This window comes from Alosa sapidissima, chromosome 3 (assembly GCF_018492685.1).
Source record: "Alosa sapidissima isolate fAloSap1 chromosome 3, fAloSap1.pri, whole genome shotgun sequence".
In the NCBI taxonomy this organism is placed as follows: Eukaryota; Metazoa; Chordata; class Actinopteri; order Clupeiformes; family Clupeidae; genus Alosa; species Alosa sapidissima.
The window spans coordinates 3,775,980-3,795,704 of record NC_055959.1 but is presented as its reverse complement, the minus strand read 5'-3'; the positions used below and the strand labels follow the sequence as shown (position 1 = coordinate 3,795,704).

Below are 19,725 nucleotides of genomic sequence, written 5' to 3'. Positions count from 1 at the left end.
GAGTAGGCCATTCAACTAGCCCGCTTGCTTACGACGAGACTCAGGCTGCGCAGTCGGCACCCGTTTCCTTATTTGGGTTTTGGGTTGCCAGGTTTTAGCCTATGACAAAACGGTTGAAATTGAAACTAAGTGATCGTGTATGTGTGGGGTGTATTTCATACGCAATCATGGCCATTCGTCCTGTAGCTCAAAATGGTCATGGATCAAACAAAGACAGGAAGTGACATTACCGGCAGGCTAAGCCCTCTCTGCTTCTGTCCCTGTACACTCTAAAAAATGCTGGGTTATTTTCTCAACCCAAACGCTGAGTTGAAACCGTTGGGTCATTGTGTGGGGTTGTTTTTACTCATTTTGGGTTATTTTCTATAACCCAGCTTGTTGGGTTGATAGTTTAGGACAGCCCCCCTCCTCTCCCCCACCTGACGTGAGCACACTACCCAGCACCAGGGTAACTTTAACACAGCTGCATAGTTATTTGAGAGTTCGGGGGAAATCGTTATTCTTTCAACCGTCCATGCAGTTCAGCAGCTGTCAACATGCAGTGGAAATCAGGCGATTTTGGAAGGTATGTATCTGCTTTTAACTTTTTTTATTATTATTATTCAGACGGATTTTAAAAGTACACAAAGAGATACCCTTCGTGATATGAATGGATATTCTGCCTGCCAATTTTGTTCAGCCTAAGCAGGTTAAGAATTGTCATTCAAGCCAGCTAACGTTAGCTAACATTAACTTACAATTACTGCTCATGTTAATGTTAAATCTACACAAAGACAGACTCTTAAAAACATAGTTCTGTGTTCACTGGGTATGAACTGCTGAACAGAAACAAAACAAACTTTTACAACGAACTAAAAATAGCATACCAACAGCTGGCTAGGTTAACGTTAGCAGACGGTTGGTATGCTAACGTTAATTAAATGCTTCGTGGTAGTGCAGCATGTGTGTCAGCAAATGTATACAGTCGAAGTAGTCTCTTCACTACGGTGTTCATTTTAGGACATCCTCAGACTCAGGTGTCAGACTCAGAAAAACATCGGTCATCTTCAGACAAAACAGCCTCAGCGTCAGAAAAACCTCTGTCATCTTCAGACAAAACTGCATCAGCGTCAGAAAAACTTCTGTCATCTTCAGACAAAACTGCCTCAGCGTCAGAAAAACCAGACTCAGGTGTCAGACTCAGAAAAACATCTGTCATTTTCAGACAAAACTCCCTCAGCTTCAGAAAAACTTCTGTCATCTTCAGACAAAACTGCCTCAGCGTAAGAAAAACCTCTGTCATCCTCAGATAAAACTGCTTCAAACCAAACTGCTTTTCTGACGCTGAGGCAGTTTTGTCTGAAGATGACCAATGTTTTTCTGAGTCTGACACCTGAGTCTGAGGATGTCCTAAAATGAACACCGTACTTCACACATACGGTAATCATCATGCCAAACAACATATTAATTCATTCAGGGTAGCTTCATATTATAGCCATGTAACTTACTGGGTGGTCTTTGGTGGTAACATTAACGTTACAGACAACTTGAATTTAACTAACTGAATGTGTTAACATGAGCTAGCTAACGGTAGAACTATCACTGCCACTAACGTTAACATTACTGAACGTATGTTTGTCAGTCTGCTGTTAAACAACTCCATGAGGTGGTTATGGTTTCCGAGTGTATTGCGCTAATATTTTGTCTCCGGATTTTTAATGTTTGTCAACATCATTCACTGATCATGGTTCGTGAAAGTCTTGATATAAAGTTCTGTCAATAGCAGTTGTTAATTTACTATTTTTCTTTCTTTGATTGACAGGGCTGACCCCCAAATGGACCACGGAATCTAGCTGTCTTCATGGAAGTAACTTATCACATGCTGATGCTGCTTTTAGAGTAGGCTATCCATTCAAAAATAAAGTAAACTGTCAAATAAATAATTATGTCGAACTGTTTTATTTCATTGCATGGCTATTTGTTGCCCATTTTCTCTCAATGCAACCCAAATACTGGGTTAAGAAAACCCGACAACTGGTTATTTTAACTAGCAGTTCTGTTGATATAACCCAGTGGTTTGGGTTGAATCTATACCCAATAAACTGTGTGAATTTTACTCAACATTTATATAGTTATAACCCAGCACATTGGTTACCCAGTGTACCCTTTACCCAGTCTATTGTGCCAATTTAACTAACATTGTGTTGATATTACCCAGCGTTTTGGGTTAGAATCATACCCAATCTGCTGGGTTTAATAATGTACCCAGACCATTGGGTTAGGATAACTCAATGTGGTGTTGGTCCAATAGTTAACCAGCGGCTGGGTTATATTTGGGTTATTTTTAACCCAACATTTTTTAGAGTGTAGCAATAGTTTGGCAGATTGGTGACGGTCTGATAGATATATTCCTCTAAGGGGGGAAAAAACTTTGAAACAGTGACACCAGTGAAGTCAGTACACACACCAGGCAAACAGAAAATAAACACCTCTCTAGCAGCAAGCTGCAGACAGAGGGAGGAACCAGCTGTCACTCTGCCACTGTCAGAGTGGCACGAGGGCACTGGGGCTTCCATAGTTTTTTTTGGGGGGGGGGTGGCACAGAGTGGTACTGCCAGCCCCTTCCCCCTGTCTGAGGGACAGGGTGGAGAATGAGATGCTGACGTTCAGCTTGGCCTCTCTCTGAGAAGGCCGCCTCCTGTCGCCCACTCCCCTGACAACACGATGTGCCACACAAGAACAAGCTGGCATGGGCAGAGAGAGAGAGAGAGAGACTGAAACTGAGAGGAGGGGGGGTGGAGAGAAAAACTGAAGAGCAAGAGAGACAGAAAGTTGGACTACAGTGAAGAGAGAGAGAGAGAGACCCAAAGTGAAAGGGAAAGAGTCAAAGGCAGAGGCTGTGGGGGAAAAATGAGAATGTTTTTACATAATTAAGCAGATAGTAGCGATTACAGCGGCTTAGCTTTTGAGCACGGCACAGCACCCATTCAGTCTCATTATGAAGTTAAATACTCAAGACCGTCACTGACAGCTTAATTACACTTCTGAGGCGGGAACAATCACTTTAGGCCCATCGGCGCCATCCTGGAACCTGCTCCTAAACACGCCCAATTACCAGAAGAGAGGCGGCTCGGTCCCTCCTCCATGCTTTCCGCCTCCTCTGGCGTCTTTTACGCCGGGCAGCGAGAAACGGAAGAGTGTATAATTAAAAAGATATTAGTGCTCTGTGTGTGCTGCCCCCGCTTGCCTGCCAGTGTGTGGTGCTTCAGTGTGAGAGTCCCCGCTGGCTGGTTCTGTGGATGGTTTGTGTGTGTGTGTGTGTGTGTGTGTGTGTGTGTGTATGTGTGTGTGTGTGCGTGTGTGTGTGCGTGCGTGCGTGTGTGTTTGTGCACTTGTGGGTTTGTGTGTGTGTGCGTGTGTGTTTGTGCACTTGTGTGTTTGTGTGTGCATGTGTGTGTTTGTGTGTGTTTATGCACTTGTGCACTTGTGGGTTTATGTGTGTGTGTGTGTGTGTGTGTGTGTGGGTTTGTGTTTGTATGTGTGTGTGTGTGTGTGTGTGTGTGTGGGGGGGGGTTGTGTTTGTGTGTGTGTGTTTGGAGTGCAGTAAATAGGTGTGGCATTGAGCAGTACAGTAAATGCCTCACAAAAAACACTCTTGAGTGTATGCATAAATGCTTACACTTGGCCTCCCTCCACTCCATTCCCCTCTTCACCTCTCTCCATCTACACCTCCCTGTCTCTCTCTACCTCTCTCTCCATCTCCACCTCCCTGTCTCTCTCTACCTCTTTCTTTATCTACACCTCCCTGTCTCTCTCTACCTCTCTCCATCTACACCTCCATCTACACCTCCTTGTCAATTCAATTCAATTCAATTCAACAAGCTTTATTGGCATGAATGTAAATTTTACAGTGTTGCCAAAGCATTCAATACAACAATAATTGTAATATAGATAATAATAATAGTAATACTACTACTACTACTAAAAATAATAATAATAATGAAAATAACACCTGGCTTTTAAATGAACAGAAATAAATAAATAAAAACTATGGATTATTATGTTATTGATCATGTAACATGGGCTGTTCTCTCAGGATGTGGCAGGATTGGATGTACTCAGCAGCTAGGTGGACACAACTGTCTACTTCCCCCAGGAGGAATGATAGTTTTTGTTCATTGTTTGTGTCAAGAAATTCCGGACAGATATCTGCGATTTTTGTAAAATATTCTTCCCTTAGAAGTTTGTATAATTTGCATTCAGTTAAAAAATGTTGTTCATTTTCCACTACATCACTGCAGTGAGCACACATCCTCTTTTCAGGGGCCAGCCAGGTTTGCCTGTGTCGCCCCTTTTCAATAGCAAGGCTATGGTCGCTGAGCCTGTACCTTGTCAATAGCTTTCTATGTTTATAATTTGGAATTTGAGTTAAATGTGGTGCCAATTTGTAATCAGATTTTATTAATTTAAATACATTGAGTTTACTTATTTGTTTAATGTTATCCCTCCAATTGTTAATGTAATTTTATTTCAAGTTTTTTTCTAATTGTTTTAATTTTGAAGCAATAGTTGAGTCAGTTTTGTTTAGGCCATGTTTTTCAATAAGGTAATCTAGGGGATTCTTCTCTGAGATTCCTCAGCTGGGCAGCAGTGTGGTGGTATCTGCTTGGTTCACTGTGTTTTAGGTGATGCCAGAATTTTGCCGCTCTTTTGTGGATATTGAGAAGGAGAGGGAATCTTCCTAATTCAGCTCTATAACCCGTATTCGGGCAATTCCTGTTTACTCCTAATACATTTTTGCAGAACTCTAAATGGAATATTTCGGGCTGGCTTTTGTCCCAAGTATCCAAATTGTTTTTATATTTAATGCCCCAGATCTCACTTCCATATAATAAGATTGGTTTAATTACAGAATCAAACATTTTTAACCATATTTTTAACGGGGGATTGTATTTAATTAATGATTTTCTTAAAATATAATATGTTTTTCTTGCCTTTTCTGTTAAATCTATGATTGCTTTGTCAAATTTTCCAGTATATGAGATTATTAATCCTAGATAACAATAATGTTTTACTTGTTCTATTGACTGTTTGCCGATTGTGAAATGGTAATTGTTAGATGTTGATTGTTTTTTTTTGGAAGATCATAATTTTTGATTTTTCATGATTGATTGGTAGGGCCCAAGTTGTGCTATATTCGCTCATTATATCAAGGCTTTCTTGCAGTCCCTCTGCCGTTGGTGATAGTACGAGCAGGTCATCTGCAAAGAGTAGACATTTTGGGTGTGTTCCAAATGGGAGACAGCTGCCTACTGCCTCCCTCCCTACATAGAGATGTCTCAGTAGACATGACTTTGGATTAAATGCATCTTTTAAAAATGAGCGTAGCACTCTAGAATCTTTGGTTAACACTACGGTATGACGTTAGCAAAGGCCTGACGTTAAACTAAATTAGCTTACGTAAGATAGCAGGCTAACGGTATAAATTAGTTTTACGGCCGGCAGATATATCAGACCAGACGCTATTAATGGTTACAACAATGGCATAATCAGATAGTAAATTGTTTATTTCTAATCTGTAATCTGCAAATCTAAGCAAAATAAGATCACAAAAATTACATTTTAAACAGATTCAGCAGCCATTACCGATGTCATCCGCCATGTTTGTTTACCTTTCACAGCTGTTTCAGACGTTGCCGCAAGGGATTATGGGTAGGAGGCAGCATGAAGTGTGCATCGATGCTGCCTTCAAAAATGACCGTTATTTGGGAATTCTAAGATATCTTAAAAGGCAGCAGAATTTGTTTTTTCGGTTTCGAACCGCACTTGTTGCCTTGCTCCCCAGTTAGATATCTTAAAAGGCAGCAACTTTACCCGTTTCGAACACACCCTTTATCTCTCTACCCAGGAGGTTGAGCCCTGGGGAAGAGGTTTTTTCTATGTTGGTGGCCAAATCATTTATATAGAGGTTAAATAAAGTCGGACTAAGGCAGCAACCTTGTCGGACTCCTTTGGTCTGGTTAAAAAAAATCTGTTACTTTATTATTTATTTTTACGCAGCATTTGTTATTGTTATACATGTCTTTTATGATATTATACGTTTCCCCCCCAATTCCGCTATTAATTAATTTTAACATTAGGCCCTCGTGCCAAATTGAATCAAACGCTTTGCTGAAATCTATGAAGCAGCCAAATAATTTACCTTTTTTAATTTTATTTACATGTTCATCAATTATCGTTTGAAGTGTATATATATGATCTGTCGTTCTATTGTTTTCTGAGAAGCCAATCTGGGATGAATTTAGGATATTATTGTTTTTAATGAAGTTTGTTAATCTGTTGTTTAGAAGTTTAGGATTTTTTATAAATTGGAGTAATGTGGCTCACTTTCCAATGATCTGTGAAAGTGGCCCGATGATAGAATCATATTGAATAATTTCAAGATTGCCTCTCTTAATTTAGTTGTGCTGTGTTTCAACATTTCATTGTAGATTCCGTCAGTGCCGCATGATTTTTTGTTTTTGAGGGATTTTAACTTTGTTTTTAATTCGTGCATGGTTATTTGATTGATTTAATTTGTCCTTTTCTGTTTGTTCAAGTTTTTCCAGTTTATATTTTATTTTATTTTTGTTCAGGATTTAGACTATTTTTTTCGTACAATTTTTCAAAATGTTCTGTCCATTTTCTGCCATCCACAAAGGGGATGGAGTTTTCTTTTTTAGTTTTGTTGAGGTTATTGCAGTGATCCCAAAAGGTGTTTTGATCTAATGCATCTTCAATTTGTTTTAATTGCGTATTTACATGATTAGTTTTTTTTTTTCTTAGTAAGGATTTGTATTTCTGAAGGGTGTTATGATATTGTGATCTAATCTCTACATCAGCGCTACACCCACTCCCCGTAAAATACATATGGAACAATGACAATCTGGAACAATTGATAATTATGATACTGAGAATATGTTCAAATAAAAAACACAGAGACCCGATTTATTGGGTCTCTGTGTTTTTTATTTGACCATATTCTCAGTTCCTTTCGCAGTGATCGGCCGTCTTTGTCAAACCATTTGTTTGCATTTGTATTCTTTCTTTTTTTAGTAGTATATTTTACTTTCATTAAAGATCTTTTGGCCACTGTAGAAAACATTTTTGTTAATCTTTCGGTAGCTAAATTGATGTTTTCTTTATCATTTTCGAACAGGAAGGAGTAGATCATGTTTTCTATTTGGATGCAGATTAATTGTGTTTTAAATTGTTCCAGATTGTCATTGTTCCATATGTATTTTACGGGGAGTGGGTGTAGCGCTGATGTAGATTATTGGTGTTCAAGATTAGGGTTCTTTTTTAGACTAATGGAGATGTGACTATGGTCCGATAAAGGCAGCTGTGGCATCACCATGAAATAATTTATTTGATTTGGGTCTAGGTCTGTTATAGCATAATCCACCACACTGCTGCCCAGGGATGAGGAGTAAGTGTATTTGCCCAGAGAGTCACCCCTTGTTCTGCCATTGACAAGGTACAGACCCAGGGTTTTACAAAGTTGTAGAAGTTCCTTGCCATGTTTATTAAGTATATAGTCAAAAGTATGCCTTTGTCTGCTCACCACAGTGTTTTGTTGGAGTGTTGTAATATATTTTAGGCCAGATGGGTCAACGTAATCAAGGTCGTTTCCTGTCCGTGCATTTAAATCTCCCATAAGTAGTATTTTCCCAATGGGTTGAAATTCAGTGATATCCTTTTTTAAGATATCAAATGTATCCTCAGAGTAATATGGTGACTCATATGGAGGAATGTACAAGGCACATAAATAAGTGTCTTGGCTGGAGCATGTAAGCTCTTTGGAGAGTTTAAGCCATATATATGATGGTCCTTTTCTTACAATGTCAATATGTTGTTTAAGTGACTCTTTATGATTCCACCTGGGTCCTGCCACATTTAATATTGGGGTGTTTAATAGCGGGGTATATGTATATCTCTGTAGTTAAGTAGAGAATAGTTTTCCTGTCCTTTTTTAGCCCATGTTTCAAGTGCTATCAATATATCTGAGTTATTTACAATATTATAACTTGTGATTTTGAGAGAATTCATTACTATAATATTATTTGCAAGAAAAAAGGATGTTTGACTACTCAAGTTAATTAATTAAACCTAATAGCTGGTTATAGAACACCCATGCAGTAAAGGGTTCCCAGGTGTATAACCAGACATAAAGATAAACAAATTAGCCCATATATTAAAACAGTTTAGGTAAATAAGGAGAAAGAAAAAAAAAACAGAAAAAAAGATGGACAGACAACACATATAATATTGAGACAAAGACATAATGTTTTACAAGAACAAATAACAAACAAGTGCAAGTACAACATACACACACATGCACACACACACACACACAGACAGACATATTGCACACTGTTTTCCCTTTACATATAAAAACATAAATTTCAGAAATAATAGCTTTTTTTTTTTCATTAGTGCAAGAGACTATCACATATGAGTTGCAACATTGTTTTTATCTGGGTAAGGTCTGAATCTCTGTTTGAAGTAGCAGTTGCATAAGTAGGCCTAGTAGTCTGACCTAAGTTCTGTCCAATTCTGATATTGCTTCTATCAGACCGTAGGAATCTCTCCCTGTTTAATGCAGTGTCTTTTAGTTTTTTGCGAAAAGTTTCATGCCCCCTTGTGGATGTGTACATTGTCATATAAATGGTTTGTGGTAATGTCATTATGATGTGCCATCTTTACGTTTGGTGTCACATCACAAAAGGACTTCACTTTGGCATTGATTTTTTCTATGACGCTTTTAGGTATATCGCGTCTTGGGAGTAAAGAAATGATGAAGACATGAAATGATTACCTTAGCGTCAGGGTGTTTTTGTGTGGCAATTTTTACAGTATTGATTAAGGCCTCCGCTACATCAGTTCTTCTTGCATTGTGGTCATTTGTCCCTGTATGTATGATAATGTGGGATGGACTACTCAGTGAACCTTTCTGCAGGATATCCTTTGCTACTTGTGTTGTTGGACACCAAAGTTTGTTGACGTTGCTCTTCGGGAAGAGTCGTTGTTGGTGATTCCCGTCGCCAGGTGATTCCCGTTGGAGTCACACAGGATGAAGATGTTGTCCTTTGCAGGCTCCATTCTTTGTTGGCCATGGCTGATGTTAGAAGGTGATGAGGAGGTTGTGATGCTACAGATGTTTTGTTGATGTTTGGGAGATTGAAAGTCTCGACGAGGTAGTGCCGGTGGTTTAGGTATTTCAGCGGAGTGAGTGTAACCAAAGATCCTTGATTACTAGCAAGATAGAGCAACGTAATTCGTTACTATGGGAGCAAAACGGGACAGTTCCGGTCTGCATAAGTGGGAGTGTCACCCTACGTCACTAAATAAACTTTCTCTCTTAATAAGCAATAACAACAGATAAACATAATTGTGTTCACAGTATTATTGTCCATAATCATGTATGATACCAATGAATCATTCTTAAGGACATGATATGAATTATTTAATTAGTCATGTGAACCGAGCTAGCTAGCTAGCTAACGCTAGCTTAAAATGCTATACAAGTGGATGGTAGTAGCTATGGCAATACAGCTATGCGCTAACAAGTGACTAGTAGTTGAAGGACTTCGCTTAAACTTAATATACTGTTGCAAATTCGCTTGAGTATAAACTATCCACTTTAACTAATGTCAGTAGTGTTATTCAACTAGTTGTCATTTCAAAGAAATTACACTTCTCCGTTTAAAATGTTACCTTAGCTAAGAGGCTAGCTAGCATGATAACAACCGGACAGTAACTGGCAGCAGCATGGTCTAATATTAAGTTATTTTATTACAAATCCGAACACTAAAAAATTACACTATTAGGCTTGAAATGATCCCAAACACTTACAGATTATGACACAATTTTCCAAAAAACCCTCAACAAATCCAGAAAGACAAAATGACAAATTTATTGGTAAAATTCCACAAGTCTCCATTGACATTAGTGCAGCAAGGGCTTACTCTGGTCTGCATAAAGGGGGATTTCCCCCCCTCCCCCTTGCAATAATCTAACGCGGAAATTGTCGAACGTTTGCGCCTCTCGCTCCGCTTGAACCCTCTCTGGTGTAACTGTCAGACAAGATGATTTTGTCATTCAGCTCTCTGCTCCTGCAGTCCAAGAGTTGATTCCTCGGACTATAGCTGTGCTGTTCTCTCCTCAACATCTCCACCTTCAGGGTCCTCACCTCCTCCTGCAGTCGCTCTTGGTTGGCAATCTCCACCTGCCTGACTTGAGGGGGTTGTGCTGGAGGTACAAGCGCATCAGTGGAGTGAGTGTACAGTAACTGTCAGACAAAATGGTTTCGTCTTTGAGTTCTCTGCTCCTGCAGTCCAAGAGTTGGTCCCTTGGACTATGGCTGTGCCACTCTCTCCTCAACAGCTTCTCCTTCAGGGTCCTCACTTCTTCCTGCAGGCACTCTTGGCTGGCAATCTCCAGCTGCCTGACTTGAGGGGGTTGTGCTGGAGGTTCAAGCGTGTCAGCGGAGTGAGTGATACTGTCAGACAAGATGGTTTCGTCTTTCAGCTCCCTCCATGTTTGGGTGGATGATTTGGCTCTGGAGGTGCTTTAAGTTGTTAGTGGTTTCCTCTTTGAATATTGTGTAGTCCTGCTCAAGTTCAACCAAGGTATTTCTCAGTTCTTTGGTGTCAGGGGAAGAAGGTGTCTTGGGGCCTATATCACTAGACATGTTGATGATGAGGGTCAGGATTATGTTGATTGTCTAACAGCTCCTGATGGGATCACTTTGGTTCCCACCCCCGGATCTTACCGATTTTTCTCACCGCTCTCTCTCTTTCTCTCTCTCTCCACCTCTCTCCATCTACACCAGAGTCCTGCACGGGTCCGATTTTGTAAATCCGCACCCGCCCGTACCCGCAGTCATTGGAACTGCATCCGACCCGTTTTCCGACAGCAGCACTGATTAAAATCTGCACCCGACCCGACCTGCTTAAAATAGAACCGACACCCGACCCGCACCCGAAATAAAATCAGTTTAGCCTGCCAAATTTTAGACACACTTACAAAAATGTTTATTGCCAGGTCATACAGAAGTTATCACACGACCATTAACACAATGACAACAGCCTACGCTGTCAAAAGAGCTAGGCTACCCTATAGGCTATATGAAGAACATGGCTACCAAAACACTGAGTGATAACATTTTAGGCTACCAACCGGCCTGTGCATTAGGCTACTTAACTATAGCCTACAATTGGGGCTGAGACGTGGATCCAATATCTAATGAGGGCAATTTTGGCCTGTACCTTTTCCCGAGGGGATTAGATCCTGTTTGTGGTGGCGTGGTGTTTTAAATTGCTGTGTAAAAAAAGAACATCGTCCACTGTTGACGGTTTCAGCTGACTCCTTCGCTCCTGGATAACGTATCCAGCACAAGAGAAGTCTCGCTCACTTGCAGCGCTGGATGCAGGGATGGCGAGGATAGACCTCGCAATCTGGGCAATATAAGGGAAAAGGCGAGCATGATCTTGCCACCATGACAAAACGTCAAAAGGGTCATCTTTTGGCGTTTTGTGATCGATGTAAGCAGCCACTTCGTCCTGATATTGCGGGGCCTCGTCACTGGAATCTTCTACGTCTGATAAAGTGTCCGCCGACACTCGAACTCGCTTCTCCGGTGGGGGGCGGTGGCACTGCTGTTCAGGACTTCCACGCTTATCCTTGAGGTCTATGATAAATGTAAACAAACATTGCAGTGCAAAATAACGTTATATATTGTATAGGCAGATGTAGGTAACGTTAAGTTTGGCTATGTCAAATAATGGAACCTAGGCTGTGTAGCCTACTTTGCATTAACACTGACCTTTCACAAGGCGCTGCAACTCGCTGTGCACGCTTGTCACTTCACTACTGTCAGCAAGTAGCTTCAAACTTTTCAGTTTAGGATGCAGTAACATTGCAAGTCTATGTAAAAGATGAATGTCGAACTTGTCCTGGAGAATACTGAGGCATTTCTCCTTCAGTGAGGAAATGGTCATGCTATCATTTGAAGAAGCTTGCAAATGGCGTCTGATGCGCTCATACCAAACAATGGTTAGATGGAGCGTCGGGGTTTTCGATGCCTCTAAAGCTTTAGTGGCTTCCTTAAATCGCTCCAGGAATGCAACAAAGTCGGAGAGAGCCTCTTCATCCAAGTTTGTGAGGCGGTTAACTTCCCTTCGCTCTTCCAGAAGTGTGCGGATGTCTTCATATTGACTGCTGATAGACTCTAGCATTGTATGCAGGGAATTCCACCGAGTCTCTACAGAGTTTTTAAGAGTCTTTTTCAGGCGAGCCTGAAGGTTGGTCTGCTTGAAATAGGTCACCAGTGACTTGGCAGAGTCAATCATAGCTGCTACTTCTTCTCCATACGTATCCTCCTGGGATGGTTTGAATGTAGTGTACAGGACAGTGTTGAAAATATGGGCAGCACAGCTCAATCTGGTCACTGTACGCAGGGCCGCAACTATATTTGCGCCCCTATCTGTCACGTAGACCAGTTTGGAGTAGAATTCATCAATGCCAAATTTGCGCAATGCGCTGACGATTGCTGGTTTAATGTTGTCGGCCGTTTTACGCAGTGAACTGTCCCACTCAGAGGTACAGAGCACTCGTTCGATCAGCTCCCACTTATTGTTTATGTAGTGCAGAGTAACACAAAGGTAGCCGATTTTTCTGTAGTCGTCAGTCCACATGTCCAAGGTAACAGCTCCATTACTCCCCCCCAACTGCATTTTAAGTTCTGGGATTATTTTTTGGCGAATCTCCTCTGCATATTTGTTAACTCCACGAGAAACCGTAGTAGGGTCAGGCAGTAGTTGTTTAGCATCCACACGACCAGCTCGAGCACCAACATCTATCAACCCTTGTGCTAATGCAAAAAAACCCTCTCCGTGTACTGCCTCAAAGGGTCTAATATCATTGCATACAAAGTTCACAGACAGTCTGGTTATGGTGTCCTTATCATCTCTACGAGGCACCTTAAGTTCTGTTCCCTTTGAAAAATACTGTTCGATAGAACTGCTTGGTTTGTTACCACAGTTGTCTGCGTGTTTCCTCAGCGATGAAGTTCCACATTTGCGGCTATCGAACACAAAAACCTTAAGGCAGGTTTTGCATGGAGCAAAGCCTTTCACAATATTGTTTTCCTCATCTGAGATAACTCCAAATTTCTCCCACACACTGGACTTGATTTTTGATGAGGTATTGTCGACAACTTTACAATCTCCACTAGCTATTCTTTTCTTTAACTCCTCAGGATCCATCTCGACGACTGCCGGCAGATCGCGCGGTTGTGATTTTTTAAAAGTGAAAGTAGGCCTAGAGAGTTCTGGGAAAGCGCGGGCATAAATAAACTGATATGGATTTTAAATTATTTTATCAACTTGAAATACAGACATATTCTTGTGGATGTGTTAAAATATGCATAGGCCTATATTTTTACGTTTGCACGTGACTGTTTTAAAACCGTCTTTAGACCCGTGTTTCCCCCTTGTCCGACCCGACCTGCACCCGTATCCGACACAGTTGGATATTTTTCACCCGTTCTAGCAAAATTTGCGGGTCACCCGTCGGGTACCCGCGGGTACCCGAACCCGTGCAGGACTCTGATCTACACCTCCCTGTCTCTCTCTACACCTCTCTCCATCTACACCTCCCTGTCTCTCTCTCTCTCTCTCTCCATCTCCACCTCCCTGTCTCTCTCTCCATCTCCACCTCCCTATCTCTCTCTCTCCATCTCCACCTCCCTGTCTCTCTCCATCTACACCTCCTTGTCTCTCTCTCTCTCTCTCCATCTATACCTCACTGTCTCTCTCTCTCTCTCTCTCCATTTCCACCTCCCTGTCTCTCTCCATCTACACCTCCTTGTCTCTCTCTCTCTCCAGCTACACCTCACTGTCTCTCTCTCTCCACCTCTCTCCATCTACACCTCCCTGTCTCTCTCTACCTCTCTCTCCATCTACACCTCACTGTCTCTCTCTCTTCACCTCTCTCCATCTACACCTCCCTGTCTCTCTCTACCTCTCTCTTCATCTACACCTCCCTGTCTCTCTCTACCTCTCTCCATCTACACCTCCCTGTTTCTCTCTACCTCTCTCCATCTACACCTCCCTGTCTCTCTCTCCATCTCCACCTCCCCGGTCTCTGTCTCTCCATCTACACCTCCCTGTCTCTCTCTCTCTCCATCTACACCTCACTGTCTCTCTCTCTCCATCTACACCTCACTGTCTCTCTCTCCACCTCTCTCCATCTACACCTCCCTGTCTCTCTCTCTCCATCTACACCTCCCTGTCTCTCTCTCTCCACCTACACCTCCATATCTCAAATCAAATCAAATCAAATCAAATGGTGCTTTATTGGCATGAATGATTAAAGTCACTGTTGCCAAAGATACAAGTATAACATGTTAATAATCAACTTTACATAAGTATTGGTATAGAGATCAAATTAAATAATGAAAGGATATTAAAAAAAATATTTATAATAATAATAATAATAATGAAAGGATAAATGGTAAATGGTATTAAAAGGACAGTAATAGCTTCAGCAACAGTGCTATACTGTAGGAAAAAATAGAAATAAAAAAAATGTATTATTGTAAACACATATTATATGCCTACACTTGTAGATACATCTACATAAATCAATTTGAGGTAAATAGCAATACCTAATATCAAACATAGTATTTACATCACAAAGGGGATAAACTCATCAATATACCACATACATGAAAGTTACAACTTTTCTCTTGTTTTATGGCAGGTCATAATATAATCTGCAGCTAGGCATGAACAGTTTGGTTCCTCTCCCAATAATATATATTGTTTTCTTTGTGGAGATAGATTTTCAAATTCTGTTATATGCTTTTTGAATTCAGCAAAAAATTTCCCTTATAGGTGCATATCTGATGCAACTAAGAAGGAAATGTTCCTTGTTTTCTACATCATTTATGCAGAAGCTACAGTTCCTCATATGTCTAGGCACCCATGTTTGTCTATGTCTACCAGTTTCAATGTGTAGGCTATGGTCACTGATTCTGTATTTTGTCAGTGTTGTTCTTTTCTTTCTATCTTTGATGTCATTTAAGTATGGGGCTATACAGTAATTTCTGTTCAGAGTTCTGTATATATCTAGTTTGTCATTCGTTTTTATTTCTTCCTTCCAGAATTTAGTATAATGCATCTGATTTGTGTTGTAAATTTCTTTCTGTATAGATTTTGTCATGTGACTTAGGCTGTTCACTGTATGTTATTTTTGTTTGCAATTTGGAATAAGGGGTCACACTTCTGGGTAAGGGACTTGTGCTTGAAAGACTTATGGTGGTATGTGCCAGCATTGCTTTTTGCCAGATGTAACCAAAATTTGGAGGCTCTTTTGTCGATGTCGATAAGTAAAGGGAACCTCCCCAACTCAGAGCGGGAGGCCAAGTTGGATGATGTTCTATGTACACCCAAGACATCTTTACAGATTTGAGGGTGCAGTAACTCAGTTGGGCCCTTATCCCACTTTTTATAATCAAGCCCGTACAGGGGTCCCTTAATCTCACTGCCATACAGAGCAATAGGCTTGAGAAAACTTGGTTTCTTTTCCTGATTTTTTTTTTAAAAAACATTATTTTTGTTTTGTCAGTATTAATAGGTAATGCCCAATTTTTGCTATATGTTTCAAGAATATCAAGGCTTTCTTGTAGACCTGCTTTTGATGGTGAAAGTAAGACCATGTCATCTGCAAAGAGAAGGCATTTTATATTTGTGCTGTCAAGTACAAGTCCAGGAGATGTTGATTTGTTGATTGCTACAGCTAGCTCATTGATGAAAATATTAAAGAGTATTGGACTTAGGCTGCAACCTTGCCTAACTCCTCTACCCTGCTTAAAGAACTCTGTTCTGGTGTTATTCATTTTAATACAACATGTATTTTCTTGGTATACGTCTTTTATTATAGAGTAGACATTGCCTCTCAATAATTTTTAGTAGCGTGTCCTCGTGCCAGATGGAATCAAAGGCCTTTTTAAAATCAACAAAGCATGCATAGATCTTTCCTTTACTTGTTTTTTGTACATACTGTTCAGTAAGTGAGTGGAGGGTATAGATGTGGTCGGTGGTTCTAAATTCAGGAAGGAAGCCTATCTGACTTTTGCATAAAATGTTCTTATTATCCAAGAAGGTAAGTATTCTTGTTTTCAGTATATTACAGAAAATGTTACCAAGAATACTCGTGACACAGATCCCACAATAGTTATTTGGGTTCATTTTATCACCATTTTTGTACGGGGTTATCAATCCTTGGTTCCATACCCTAGGATAATATCCTGTTCTCATAACCAGGTTGAACAGTTTGAGGATTGCTTCTCTTGTCAGTGGAGTACTATGCTTAAGCATTTCTGAGGAGATTATATCAATCCCACAAGCTTTACCATTTTTCAGTGATTTAATTTTTTCATTTAGCTCTGATAGTTTGATTGGGCTGTCTAGATCATTTTGGTATGAAACTGTTTGTTCCATTTTCTTTAGTTTTTTAAGTATTTCTTTTTGGGCTTGGTGTTGTGAATTTTCTTTAAAACTATAGAGCTCTTCGAAATGATTTTTCCAAATGTTTCCATTTGTTATAGATAGTGAGTCCTTTTTTTTTTTTAGGTGTCTATTTTGTGCCATATCTTCCAAAAGGTGTTGGTGTAAATGGCCTCTTCAATTTGTTCAAGCTTAGATGTCATATATTTAGCTTTTTTTGACCTCAAAAGTGATTTGTATTGTTTTAGAGCATCTAAGTACTTCAAGCGTGTATCTTGATTGGGGTCTCTATGTTTCTTATTTGACTCTTAGGTCGTGCTTAGCCCTAAAACACTCGTGATCAAACCATTTTTCCTTTGAGCATTTTTTCTTTCTTGGTTTTTTCATTTTTTCTATGATGCCTGACATATGGGCAATTTTCAAGAATATATTGGTTAATTCCTCAGCAGCAGAGCCAACACTAGATCTTTCGTTCGTGAATTTAGAGAATAAGAAAGTGAATATCATGTTTTCTATGTGTATACTGTTAGATATAGCTTCATACTTTGACTGACTGTTTTTTTTCCATTTGTGTTTATAAAGAATGGGGAGCATTTTTTGGTGTTCATTTTGGACTGGTATTCTGTCGATGTTCAAAAGAATTTTGATTTGACAGTGATCTGACATTGGTAGTTGTGGCATGACCATGAAAGCTTTTATCTTTCTATGTGGTAGATCTGTTAAGCCATAGTCTATGACACTATTACCTAGATGGGAGCAGAATGTATGTCTTCCTAGCGAGTCCGTAGATGTTCTTCCATTTAAGATGTATAAACCAAGATTTTTGCATATATGCAATAGTTGTTTCCCACTTTTGTTAGATATGTCATCAAAATTTTCTCTCATAGAAGGGAACTCTAAAGATCCTGTGTTAAACACATTTCTTCCAAATATATGGTCATCTCCTTCTGAACATATATAATCCAGTTCTTTCCCAGTTCTGGCATTAAAATCTCCACAGAGAAGGACTGATCCTTTGGCTTGGAACTGCAATATTTCATTTTGGAGATTTTCAAATGCCAGTTCATCATAGTATGGGGAATTTAGGGGTACTGTAGATGTCTAGGCATGTACATGTATATGGCACACAGATATAAAACGTTGCCAAATGTGAGATTTTCCCTTTTTTATTGGTTGTATGTGCTCAGTTAGAGCATCTTTGTGCCATATTATAATGCCTCCTGATGCACGGCCATTCTTTGATTTGGGCTGTTTCGGGGGGGAATGATCAGCTCTTTGTAGTTACAAGGACAACCTGTCCTAAGATCTTTGTTGCTCCATGTTTCTAATAAAATAATAATATCAACATTTTTAATTGTAGATTGGAAAATAGGATCTGATGTCTTTAACCCAAAAGTAGAGGAATATAATTCTTGTATATTCCAGCTAATTATGCTCAATTACATGTGTTTTTGTATTTCTTTGGATGTTTTTACAAGTGGAACTTATAATTACTTATCAGTAAAATTCTAAGGAAGTATTATGGTTAACTAATAGTGATAAAAGTCTTAATACAAATGCACAAATAAAACTAGACTGCATTTCCGGCGGGAACTGCGAAAGTGTGCTTGCCCTGGTCCGGTCACCAACGTGAGCAGACAGTGACATACGCTATGCTGAACCTGGCTTGATCCAAGCATTCTAACAGTGCCTTTCAGTGTTGGAGCAGTGGCAATACCTCAAAAGCTCTATTCAACTATTGCCTTGCGGGTTGAATGCGATTCGTTGGATTTTACCTTTGGCCTGCCTTCGAATTTAGCTACTATGACTGAGATCAAATCAATAAAATAAAATGACAGCAGTGATTGGCTGCAAAAAATAAATAATGTCACGCGTCTTGCGCCTCTCAAACTGGGCTATCAGGTAACCTACAGAGGAATTGAAATGATGAAATATGACCAAGGCATTAAAAAGCTGCTTGTTTGTCAGGATACTTTTTCACTGATTTATTTTAAAAAAAATATGAGCTATGAGTGTGAATGTTATATATTCCATCCCACAAATTACGTTTTACTGGTTTATTTGACAAATAATCTATATGGATTTGCTCTATAAAGACCTTATGTCTGTTTGGGATTGTTTTGTGAGCCTGGGGTTGTTTTGAGAGCCTATTGATGTAGCCTACCTATCTCAGAATAAAGGAATACTTCATATTACTCTAAACCACCGTCTGTAAATCAACTGTATACTACTGTCTACATTGCACTATATTTCTTGACCTGTCTCTGTATGTTTCATCACCTTTCTATACTTTGCCTCACATTGCAACACAGCTCAGATCTTTGGTTGCTATGAAGGCCAGTCTTTCTAAATGGATGGTTGCTATGGCCAAAGGCCAGTTCTATCTCTGCCGTTGTCAAGCGGGCATATCGTAGAATTCTGATTAACCTTATCTTATTTAAAACATCTCTATTTTACTTAGCCCACTTCCATACAGTGGGTCCCATTAAGAAGTGGCCACTTCCTGCACGCTTACCTTGATTCACACAGCAGCATTATTAAATTAATCTGTCACCATACGCCTATGCCTACGTTTGCAAAGAAAACATTTTAATTTGATTCACATGAAACGTTACATTTCATGTACATGTTGACAATGAGTAGGCTAGTTTTGGTTGTTGGTGGTGTTATTGCATCCCTTAGTTATGCCTACAATGCAAGTTCACAGACGTAGGTGCTACTGTACTTTTAGGGCTAAAGTGCTTCGTGAATTACTGTTAGTAAACAAAATAGCAGTCCTAAAGTTACACGTGACGAAGTTACGAGTGCAAGCATCTCATATCAAATGACCATGGCATTACGCTAAACAACATAAATCCCAATTAGCAACATACATCTCCTCCCTATAGCTAGCCACACAAGAAATGAATGATACTAAATCTCTGCTTAGCATGCTTCTCCGCTTAGCATTCTAATAACAGAAGGGGCACATTTATGTTGACCACTACAACATGACTCATTATGTCTGTAACGTTAACTGTATAAAACACTTACTTTCATAAAGGACGCACACCATCCAGCACATGGAAACCGATATTTTAGGTTCTTGGCCACAAACTCAAAACGTGTCTCTCTGAAGCTCTGTTCTAGAATCTTTGCTCTGAAGGCTGTGTTGCTAGGCGACATCAAATAAACGAAATGATAGTCTTTCAGT

At 39.9% G+C, this 19,725-nt stretch overlaps 1 long non-coding RNA gene across 1 annotated transcript; it reads left to right on the top strand.

Moving 5' to 3' along the window:
* Positions 1–409: 409 nt before the first annotated feature.
* Positions 410–1,919, top strand: LOC121705607. The gene is made up of 2 exons (XR_006030840.1): positions 410–565; positions 1,802–1,919. It is a non-coding gene; the product is annotated as an uncharacterized LOC121705607 (long non-coding RNA).
* The last annotated feature ends 17,806 nt before the right edge of the window (positions 1,920–19,725 follow it).